At 36.5% G+C, this 12,154-nt stretch overlaps 1 long non-coding RNA gene across 2 annotated transcripts; it reads left to right on the top strand.

Annotated features, from left to right (window-relative positions):
* The first annotated feature begins 9,490 nt into the window (after positions 1-9,490).
* On the top strand, positions 9,491-10,958 carry LOC129441802 (uncharacterized). Of its 2 annotated transcripts, XR_012369071.1 has the most exons (3): positions 9,568-9,817; positions 10,237-10,809; positions 10,944-10,958. It is a non-coding gene; the product is annotated as an uncharacterized lncRNA (long non-coding RNA). The 2 variants fall into 2 exon arrangements; XR_012369070.1 differs by lacking the exon at positions 10,944-10,958 and having other exon boundaries at positions 9,491-9,817; positions 10,237-10,551.
* The last annotated feature ends 1,196 nt before the right edge of the window (positions 10,959-12,154 follow it).

Genomic DNA, 12,154 nt, shown 5'->3' with positions numbered 1-12,154 from the left:
CCAAATTTCAATTACATAATTGTTCACATGCTTGCAGAGAATGATTTACCAAAACTAAGTTACTGGGTTGATCTTTGTCACATTTTCTAGGTTGATAGAAGCACTGGGAACCCAATTATAGCACTTAAACATGGAAAAATGGCATGGCCTCTTTAACATAAGCTAACAAGCCAAGAAAATGTTATTGGTTTAATTACTGATCATTTTATAAATATCCTGCAGCAGCCAGACTGACTGATATATGGTGTTGATGCGCATAATACTTTTATTTTGTCAGTTGTGACGAGCTTTAAAACACTTATTACATTTATATTAATATAAAAATTAAAATTATGTGGTGTCAGACAAAAATACACAGAAATCAAGAATCAGGGAATGAATCGCAACAATGGTGATAAAGTTATTCATGCTGCAATGCATGTTGGGTGGCATGGGTGTGTTGGTACCCAGCATGCATTGCAACATAAATACTTTTATCACCATTGTTGAGAATCATTACCTGATTCTTGATGTCTATGTTTGCCTGGTGTTAAATGATTGAAAAAATAAGCAATTAAACCACATCACAATTATTTATTTCTTGGTCTGTTGTTTAGCTTGTTGTTTGTGTATACATTATAATTTCCTAAAAATAAAACTGAATAAGTGAATGAATAAATCAAGGTATACACTGTTTACTATAATGGTCACCAGACATTTTCGATAAAACCTCAACATTTAACAAAGTCAAGGTTGGTGTTTCTTATTAATTTAAAACACATTGGATTTAGTAATACTAGTACATAAATTGTATTTGTACTGGTCTTATTTAACTGACACATATCAATCACATAAAGTTTATTAGTTTGTTTAGATAAAAAGTATATAACATAAATGGGTGGAAATTGTATATGCAATCAAAATAAATAAATCCTATTATGCTAAATATGTTGTGACTGCATGCTTGCAGAAAATGGTTTACCAAAACAAAGTTAGTGGGTTAATATTTTTCATGTTTTCTGGGTTGATAGAAGCGCTGGGGACCCAATTATAGCACTTGAACATCAATAATTGAGATTTTCATATGACCGACCCCTTTAAAACAATGTAGGGTAAATTCATTAAGATTCACTCAACCTAAATAAAACGAGTCCAATTACTGGACTTTTCTAAATGATTAAGGTCATGACTATTTTATTATAGGATGTATAAGAATATTTATATAACAACAGTAACATATTTATCAGCATGGCACGTTCAATTACACAATGACACTAAATTACAATTAAACCTATTCAATTTTAGTCGACTAAATTGAATGTATATTTTGTTGACTAATATCTCATGACATTTAGTTTACTAAAACTAAACTAAATCTAAAAACAATTCAGATTATTAAAATATGACTAAAACTAATTTAGTCAATATTATAACTGGTTGATATTATAGTCAGACTGTATAGCCAGAAAAACTGTTCCTAGAGTTATTTTTATGCAAACTGTCAGAATCTATTCTATAAGAACACGTTTTGAATACATAATTTTACTAATAATTCTTATTTATGATGTCGTTTAAGAATAAATTAATAATATTTTATCTTTAGTGGATACAGTTTTGGAATTACATCATTCTTCCCTTACCTTCATCATCTTCACACAGTTTTCTTAATTCTGTAACAGTTTTTTCGAAAGGTTCATTCGTTGTGTCATCAAGAGACCGTTTCTTGTCTTCAGTAGGCATCTTATTTGTTTGTCTAGGATCTGTTGTTGTTGTTCTGCTGTGGTGTAGCAAATTATGCTGATAGTAATGAAGATCTGTAGGTCTGCCTTCAGCTTTTATAGATTCAGGGACTCAACCCACTGGATTATACAGCAGCAGTACAGGGAGTGTCTTTTCATTAAACTAACACTAAATTGAAAATAAAGATGGACCTGTAATGAAGTGACCTATTTTCCTCATCATATGATATCAGAGCAATATTGTAAACAGAAATTTGCATTAAAAAGTTTCACTTTTCTAATATGCAAAGGTTACACTATTCACTTGTTCGAGTTGGTCATACTTTGCTAGTCACTAAATCGTTTTAAATTAAATGAAGTACTCTTAAAAATGTTTCACTTTTTTTACAAAATACATTAGGAGATAAACAGCTTGTATAAAGATATACATGTAATAGATCTTTGGGGGGAATCTTTGTTTGGATCAGTCCATTGCAGGTGATGTTAGTGTTGAGCTTTAAGCAGACAGGCATCTTTGTCTATCAATATAGATGAAATATAGACTAAATATAGAAACATTTTGTATTGCTTTTCTGTGCATATCGGTATGAAGCTTCTTCTACAGTAATGTTTACTCATGATCAAGGCTTGACATACATCACATTTACAGATGTTGTCTCTTTAACACTAATCCTGTTGATTGAGATATTCTCATTGAGATAATAAGAGTGTTCAGTTCATCTATTGTATTTGTACAGACTCCTATAAAAGTCTAAGATAATGTTATGATGAGTCTGCTTTATATGTGAATGATCTTATATGGTCCTCTATTCAGAACAGGAGTTAAGCTGATAATGCACCCTACTGAAATATTCACCTGACGTCAGATTAAAACATTGAACATGTTTTTTTGGTTTGATGGTCACAAAAACAATTGAAAACATACAGTGATTTATGAAGCGAGTCTAGTTTAACAGGTTTTACTCTTTATTGACAGAGCAGATTCAACAATAGTCAGACGCTCACAATTTACCAGCTGATGATCTTTGTTTTCTTTACCATTTGCATTCAGACAGACTTTCACTTCTGTTTTTTTTAGTAAGTTCAGACTTTTATACTAAAGTCTATTACCAGCTAGAAGAAAAAAGTTCTAAGACCGTTCCCTGAAAGCTCCCATGGTTCCCAAAAACATTCTGCAAATGTAAAAAGTGTCCAGTTTTCTTTAAGTTCTAAGAACGTTTCTGGGTTGTCTGAAAGTTAGAGGAATGTTTCATTTTACCATTTTTAAACGTTATGACAATGTCATGTTTTAATGTTCACACAATGTTTAAAACAACAACTGTTTATTATATTGACTTGTTTGATTGTTATGTAAATGATAGAGAAACATTGCATTTTATTATTTAATAAAACATTATTTCTGAATGTTCAGTAAATATATTGCTGTAGAAAACACAATTCACTTACTAGGTTTAGATGTTGATGTTTTGTTTCATTTTAAGTCACCATTATTGTAATTAGTGTTTGTTTTAGTTGGACTCTTGACTTTTTGCTTGCTAGTTTTTTCCCTGGTGGTGTTAACCTTGTGTTCACCACATTTGTTATGCACATATTGGGCCCTATTTTAACGATCTGAAACGCAAGTGCGAAGCACAAAGCGCAAGTGACTTTGTGGGCAGATCTTGGGCGCTGTTGCTATTTTCCCGGCGGGAGAAATGACTCTTGCGCGAGGCGCAAATCAATAAGGGGTTGGTCTGAAGTAGGTTAATTATTCATAGGTGTGGTTTGGGCGTAACGTCAAATAAACCAATCAGAACGCTATCCAACATTCCCTTTAAACGCAAGGTCGCAAGTTCCATGGCGGGTTGCTATTATAATGACGGATTTACCAGGCGCACGCCAGGAGCGGTTCACAGCCGAGGAGACCGACGTTCTTGTAAGAGCAGTCAAAGACAGAGAAGTTGTTTTGTATGGGGATGGGACTTGGGAGAAACCCGCACAAATCAGCGTCGGTTAAACAGGCGTGAGAGGAAATATAGCCACAATTGTCTCATCAGCTGGCATCCGCTACATATGATATCAGGAGACGGGGGAATCCCAAGCTTGCTGGCATAAATCGGGCACGCCGTGTAACGGGAGGTGGATCTGCCTCTACACATGACCTGACGCCAGCAGAGGACATTGATGCGTCCACCCTCACCGCTGAAAGGGTTTGGGGGCTTTGAAATCGGAAACGCAAGCAAGGTCCAACCCCAAAGTACACTTACAAATCAAGTGCATATACATTAAGGTTTCTTATGAAAACATTTTAATTATTCTTTACATAAAATAAACGTAATACAGCCACACAACAAACTTATGAAAATATGTTAATCGTTATTTGCATGAGAATTTTTTTAACGCAACCACACAATACATAAAAACTATCACCACAATGCTCACCACAATGATTTCCCTTATCTCATGTGTTAATATTTTTTATTGTAACAATTTATGATTTGCAAAAATAACTGTTGCATCTGTGTAGATTAGATAAAAGCAATGCGTGTTGTGCACGCTATACATTATGGTCAAGCGTGCGCTCTTAAAATAGCATAATGAACCACGCGCAACGCGCCACTGACTTTAGACTAGTTTTTTTTTTTGGTTAGTAGCGCAATTGTTTTTTGAAACTGCAAAATAGCATAAGAGATGGTTTGCGCCGGAACACGCCTCCTTTTTTGCGCTGAACCGCCCAGGGAGCGCAAGTTCATTCCCTAGTTTGCCGACGTGCGTCTGTGGAGGGAAAAACCCGCTGTGCGCCGGTGCAAAATACGAAATGATACATGCGTCACTGACAAAGTCAATTGTGCTGGGTGCAAGATAGGGCCCGTAAAGTTAATAGTGTAATTCTGTGGTGGTTGATTTAATTGTAAAGATCGTCACCTAATTAATGTACTAATCAAAAGTTTATTTCCTGTAAATTTTGTGTATGAGATCCAGCGCTTTCACAAGGAGTTTTAGAAACTTTGCACAACAAATTTCCACTGTATTGGGACGCAAGAACATCAATAATCAGAGTATGAATCTCAACCATGGTGACAATTAATTGAAAAACTTCATGCTGCAATGCATGCTGGGTATTAACAAATTACAAATCTCATTCAGGATTCCCAACATGCACTGCAGCATAGATAAATTATGAACTTTTTACAATTTTTGTCACCATGGTTAAGATTCATACTCCGATTCTTGATGTTTGTATGTCCCATGTATAAAGTGGTAAATCTTTGTCCAAAATTTTTAAAGCTCTTTAGATAAGTTCTAAAGATCTCATTTACATTATTGACAGAAAATAAACTTTTGATGAGTAAATCAATTAGTTCAATGATAATCTTTACAATTACCAACCATCACAGAATTGCACCATTTAACTTTACATTGCCATAACAAAGGTGTTTTAAAAACACAAAGTTGACACATCCTGGGAAAAGCTAGTATAAGATTTGTTTCAGTGAATGTGAATATAATCCAAAAGTATTATTTTCTAGTACACAATATAATTGATATAAATTATGTAAAAATATAGTTCATCTGCTCACGGATGAAGATACAGCTGATCAGCTTTCATATAGGTAATTTGATTATAAAATGAAGTGGCTGTGAGGTCCTGTGAGGTAAAGCTTTTGTTTTTTGTGTGCCTCTACATATAGCAGAATAACAGTGAAGCTAACTTGAACTTGATAAAATGTCATCTTTAATATCTGTAAACAAAAAGAATTGTTGAGTGGTAAATCCAGTCTTCTGAAAATGAACTGAATAATGGACTGTTTTGTTTGAGGTCACCATCATGATGATCATTGTTGTTCCTTTAGTTAGATTCTTAGCTCTTGTCCTGTTTGTTCTTGCTTCAACCTTTAAGCTATAGGGGTGTGTTGTATACACAGATACCAAACACCAGCATATAAATCTCAAAAATCGTGACAGCAAACAAAACACATCAAGCTGCATTGCAATTGGTTTACAACTGTGTTCTAAGAACTGCAATTGTTTTGGTAAACCATTCTCTACATAAAAGTCAACAAAACACCTTAAACTCAAATAGCAGAGGTCAACACAAAGCATTTTTGTCAAATAAGTAATTGATTTAAAAGTAAATATTGAACAATAACATAGAGACGTTTGTACAGGATGCATTCTAATGCGAATGTCCCTCCCAAAACCTTGTGTTGTACACGTTCCTAATATTCAGGAAACATTCTTGTTTTTCTGCACTCCAAACATGTTTGTCTCAGTCTCAGTAAAACTATTTATATATATATATATATATATATATATATATAATCATAGATCTATGATGTTTAAATGGTTTTACTTTTAATTTCCTGACTGATGACTGAAATGATAAGACACACAACCGACCGGATCTACTTCTTCAACAGTCATTGTAAGGTATTATGAGGTTCTGACAGAGGAACTATATAATGATTCAATATCATTATAAAATAAAGTCTAAAAGGTACATTTATCTCATATCATTATGACATAAATGTACCTTTTTGACCCTCAAAAATGTACATACATGTACCTTGAGGTCCAATAATAAGCCCTATGGGGTACATTAGTGTAGATTGTACCTATGGGGACAGAAATGGACTCCTACTGTACCCCTATTTTTGACTGTGTAGAAACAATGTATATACCGTAGTTTGCTTATCTGGGGTAGCAGCGGAGTTGTGCCTGTGCGTTTGTTTAACTCAGGATTTTGTTGAAATGATGTCTGTGTTTTGTTGTCAATCATCGTATAGGTTTACATAATGTAAACGGCAAAAACATTTAGTGCAATGTTTCCCAATCCTGGTCCTCGAGGCCCCCTGACAGAAAGGTTTAGATGTCTCCTTATTTAAAACACCTGATTCAACTTATCAGCCTACTTCAAAAATGGTAAACATGTCTCCCTAACAAGCTGATGAGTTAAATCAGGTGTGTTAAATAAGGAGACATCTAAACTTTCTGTCAGGGGGGCCTCGAGGACAAGGATTGGGAAACACTGATTTAGTGAATCATCAAGTTATTCAGAGATAGTTGGATAATGTTGTGTGTGTGTGTTGCTTGCTCTTGCTCGCAGTACACCTCCGGAGTTTGGGTTTTTCTGGGAAAGTAGCGCTGGAGCTGATCTGTCTTTTATAAATCTGATAAAACTAAAGACACTTCAGAACTATGAAGGATGCAATACTACTCTACTAGAAGTGACAGTGGCTCAGTGGTTCAATGTAGGTTGTCTACAAACCGGAAGGTTGTTGGTTCAAACCCGGTTCCACCTGACCACTTGTCGAGGTATCTTTGAGCAAGACACCTAACCCCAGCTGCTCCTGACGAGCTGGATGGTGCCTTGGATGGCTGACATATGCCTTCGGTGTATGAGTGAATGGGTGAATGTGAGGCAACTTGTTAAAATCTTTGGATGGCCATGGGCCTGTTTAGAAGCGCTATATAAATGCAGTCTATTTACCATTTACTCTATGGGTACTCAAGATTAACATGAGATGAGCAGAAACACTGTGTGTTATGTGACCTTTAACTTCAGAATATTGAAAGTAAAAGCATGAATAGATCTATTATAAGATTATTAAATCAATACGATATGTTTAACAGAGACTGATGTACAAACATGTTTGGGGTGCAGCAAACAAGAATGTTTCCTGAAAGATGAGAAGGAAGTGTCCACATGTACACCAGAAGGTTTTGGAAGTGACAATCGCATTTAAACAGAGGTGTAAAGAGTAGCTGAAAGCCATACTTGAGTAAAAGTACAGATTCCTTACTGTAAAAATTACTCCACTACAAGTTACAAGTCACCAATTTAAATACAACTTGAGTAAAAGTATTAAAGTAACCCAATTTAAAAGTACTTAAGTATTTTTACTCGTACTGAATGTTGGCTCAAAGATGCACTAGTCCTCAACACAAAGAGACATTGTAGGTCAGTGAAAACCAAGAAAGTTTATTTATGAGGTTTTACTTCCTAATATAAAAAAAGAAATCAAACACCTCAAAATTTTGACCTGGCAGAACAAACACAGATTAAACATAGTCATAGTCTTTTGACTAAAATTTTATTTAGTTTTAGTTATTTTTGTCATCTGAATTCGTTTAGTTTCAGTCTAAATTTAATCAAATAAATGCCATGAGATTTTAATCTACATTAAATTTAATTTAAACCCATATAATTTTAGTCTAGTGTCATTGTGTACTTGAATGTGCCATGCTGACCAATATATAGCCTAACTGTTGTTATATAAATATGGTAACACTTTACAATAAGGTTCATTTCAGTCAGGATCACTTAAGAATACCAAAATTATATAATATATTTATATATTATAACAAATATCTGAATTTGGCCAAAGGCTGAGGAATCAAGGGGCTCGGTTGTCATACTGCACCTTTAAGATGCATCCTTTGCATGTATCCCCCAGCCTATCATAACCAACATTTTAGTATGCTACACGTGAAAATAATTAAAAGGGGTGCAATGGTTGTGAAACTGAGATATTGAAGGTGAAGGGGAGGTGGTGGGTAAAATTGTCTGTGCGACAGAGTAGCTACAGAGCGTCTGATTGACTGCTTAAATACTGTTGATTAAAGCAGGTGAGAGTGATTAAGCAGCTGAGCGTCAGCTGGAGTAGTTAGCGATCAGTGCTCTGCCTGAACTACGCTTGAATTCCATCCGGTCACTCAAGCTATATTTCAGTCAGGATCACTTAAGAATACCAAAATTATATAATATATTTATATATTATAACAAATATCTGAATTTGGCCAAAGGCTGAGGAATCAAGGGGCTCGGTTGTCATACTGCACCTTTAAGATGCATCCTTTGCATGTATCCCCCAAACACAACAACGTAGTTGAGTGCATAACTTCTAGAGACTGCTTGTCTCGGAGTACGCGGCTCCTGGCATGTTGGGTAGCATACCTCAAAAGGGAACGCGGTTCCCTGATATTCATCAGATTGGAACAGGCAGGTTCAGAGGAGAGAAATAAAATGAAGGACAGCTGAGGTTGACATTAGTTAATCATTAATTAACGGACCCCCAACACGAGATAACGCGTGCAAGATGTTTCTTACATCTTGGCATTGTTGGAGACTTTTTACGTGACATTCACTCTTCTCAATGAGCAGCTACCGCTGCTTCTGTGGGCTCCACCCCCGACCCAAAGCCTTCACAGGCTGTCTAGTCCTTGCGCAGCAGAGCAGAGTCTCTCCCAGTTGCAATCGGGGCAGGAGAAGTGGTTATCTATCCGCGTCCAGACAGCATAAACGTGCATGCGGGAAGCCGGAGCAGGCGGATCCCGCGATGGCTTACATTAATGGCGAGATATAAATATAAAATGGTCTTTGAATAAAATGAATCACTGTACATAAAATAAATGTACTTGAGGGAGCTGAGCAGCAGCACATTTAGAACAGACAAACTGTACGGAGCTGACGCGTTAATGGGCTATTTACCTACAAAACAACGTTTCCCATCATTTATCAGTGTATGTTTGAAACTGGACTGTTTGGCCATATAAACATGAACCTACACACATTCGTTTTATGAGAACATAAGCAGATAAACAAACGAGAAAACATTTTCAAGCATTCATGTGTCTTAAAATAACATTTTTGACAGTTCAGAAAGAAAGAGAAACGTGAAATAATGTATTAAGCCAGTGTAGTAAGAATGCAAATGTGACGTGATGGCGTCACTGTTAAGCAAATGACGCAATGACGTAATCTAGCGACATTTAGCGACTTTCCAGAGATGGGTCTGTCTGCGGACCGCAAGAGAGGGGCGTGCCGTTAAGGGGCGTAACGTTTAGCAGGGGGCGTAACTTTAAGTTGTCCAAGTTACACAGAACCACGCGAGACGTCAGGACGAGAAGTTGTCATTCTGTCTTCTCTTCTGCCCGCATAGAGATACGGTGGCTAAAGGCGTTATTAAAGTTGCTCATCCAAGCGCCCTCATGTTTGTTCGTACCAATTTTAATGGACGGGAAGCCGACTGACGAACATCCTTTTCCCGAGAAATGGTTCGGCTACGACACATGTTAAGAAGTCACGCCAGGGGCTGAATTAAGGTCGACCGTTTCAGGTAAGCTCGCTAACGTTAGCTATGTGTTGTTAGCCTAATGTTAGATTTGTGAAGTCCGTTCTATGATTACACTTATGATCAGTAACGAGTAGTTAACAAAATGCAACAAATCTTGCATGAGTTTCATTGCCCACCTATATATTTTCCTATTTACGATAGTAGATATTATGGTACATTAGAATCTTACAGTTATTCCTGTAAGTTGTCGACATTTCAAATGACAGTTTATTAATTAATGACCTATTAAACGTCATAATAACACTGGAGTTAAAGGTTGTGTGTACTACTGTCTCGTTTTTAATGTATCTCTCTCAAACCCTATTCTGTTTAAGTATGGGTGCCATTGTATATTCTCATAATGTAAGCTTATTTTAAGTACAAATGTAAAATATGTTTGTTTATGGTTATTATTTTCACAGCTGCATTGATGTGAAGTGATGCAGTGGACAACTTGTGAGGGTGATACCATCCACATGCACCTTAACTGTGATGCAGAAATACAATAGGATGATCCATCTGTCTACACTTCAAAATCACAACTCAACCTTAAACAACCCATATCTGTTATGGTAAAACAATGTGGCGGTTTTCCAGACAGGGCTTTTACTGTTCCCGGGCAAAAATGCATGTTTGAGCTACTGTAATTAAGAAAATACCTTGTACTGACACATCTCAACATATATCAGTGCCATTGTTTTGTTTCAAGATGCACACCAGTCTTGTTTTTGTAAGGTTTGTTTGTAAAAAACTAAAATGTCCTAATATAAGTGCCCAGTCCTGGTTTAATCTAAACCATTGGTGACCAAACCTGTGTCTTGAGATCTACTGTCCTGCAGAGTTCAGCTCCAACCCCAATCAAACACACCTGAACCTGCCAATCAAGCATTTCAGGGCTACCTTAAAATTATAGTCAGGTGTGTTTGTTAAAGCTGGGTTGGAGCTGGTATATGCAGGAGGGTGGATCTCCAGGAACAGGGTTGGTCACCCCTGATGTAAACAAAGGGTTTCCAAACTGTGTCCTGCAAAGTTTAGCTCTAACCCTAATCAAACACACCTGAAGCAGCCAATTAAGGTCTTACTAAGCATATTAGAAACTTACTGGCAGGTGCCCTGATGCAAGTTAGAGCTAAACTCTGCATGACACCGGCCCTCCAGGACTGAGTTTAGGCACCCCTGACTAAGCCCTGCCTGGGAAACTGCACCAATGTGTTGAGCTGGCACCATTGGACATTACTATGCCTCTCATAATGCTGTGTTATAATTTATTGCAGGGTGATCTTGCTGAAAGGATATTTTTATAAACCTTTACAATGTCACCAGATGTTACCTGTTGTGAATAATTATTTTATAAACCTTTACAATCTCACCAGTTACATGTTGTGGATAGTTATTTTTATAAACCTTTACAATGTCACCAGATGTTACCTGTTGTGAAAAGTTATTTTTATAAACCGTTACAATGTCACAAGATGTTACCTGTTGTGAATGGTTATTTTTATAAACCTTTACAATGTCACCTGTTGTGCCATTTCTTATAAAACCACGTGAGCTCTGTAGATTCCTCTTAAAACTTAAAAAGAATTAAGTCTTTGCAAGTTTGCAAATGAATTTCATCTTGGTTTAATACATATTAAACTGTCTGAGGTGCACATTTACTTAAAAAAAAAAACGAAATCACCCTCACTGTGTAACAGTTCACGATTTAAATATTGGTATGCCTCGGTACTTTAATAATTTTAGGTTGGTAAATATGTCCATATATGCCGTATATGGCCATATTGTCTACCTACGTTAACAATGACGATGGATGAAACAATATAAGACCATCCGAGCGTCTTATGAAGCTTCCTCCGTGCCCTCAATTTAAAATATTTACGGCAGTAACGTTATTTGTCATTACGCTAAAGTTGAAAGAGAGTTATAAACAATCGTCTTACTAATAACTAGCTATCGGATGTGCCGTGTCAGTTTAGCGGAAGTCGGACATCTCGCGAAATTCTGTGTGACTTGGACAACTTAAATTTCCGCCCCCTGCTAAAAGTTACGCCGCTTAACGGCACGCCCCTCTCTTGCACTCCGCAGACAGACACTATTGACTTTCCAAGCAACCTTAGCTACTTTCCATTGAAAATAGTTGGCAACACTGGTTTCTTATGCTTACATGCTTGTTGAAGATGCGTAGAGCGACTGCCTTCGGGACGTTAAATCAAGTGTAAGACACGAACTGCTGTAAAACTATAACTGTCGAATTTTTGAGGCAATCAATTAAAACAACAAACACTGACACTACAAGGTGACCTGAACGATTTATATCGAAATGAATTGGAACGAATGACG

Source organism: Misgurnus anguillicaudatus, chromosome 3, assembly GCF_027580225.2.
Source record: "Misgurnus anguillicaudatus chromosome 3, ASM2758022v2, whole genome shotgun sequence".
Lineage (NCBI taxonomy): Eukaryota > Metazoa > Chordata > Actinopteri > Cypriniformes > Cobitidae > Misgurnus > Misgurnus anguillicaudatus.
The sequence above is the reverse complement of the archived record's forward strand: the minus strand, read 5'-3'. Positions and strand labels throughout refer to the sequence as shown.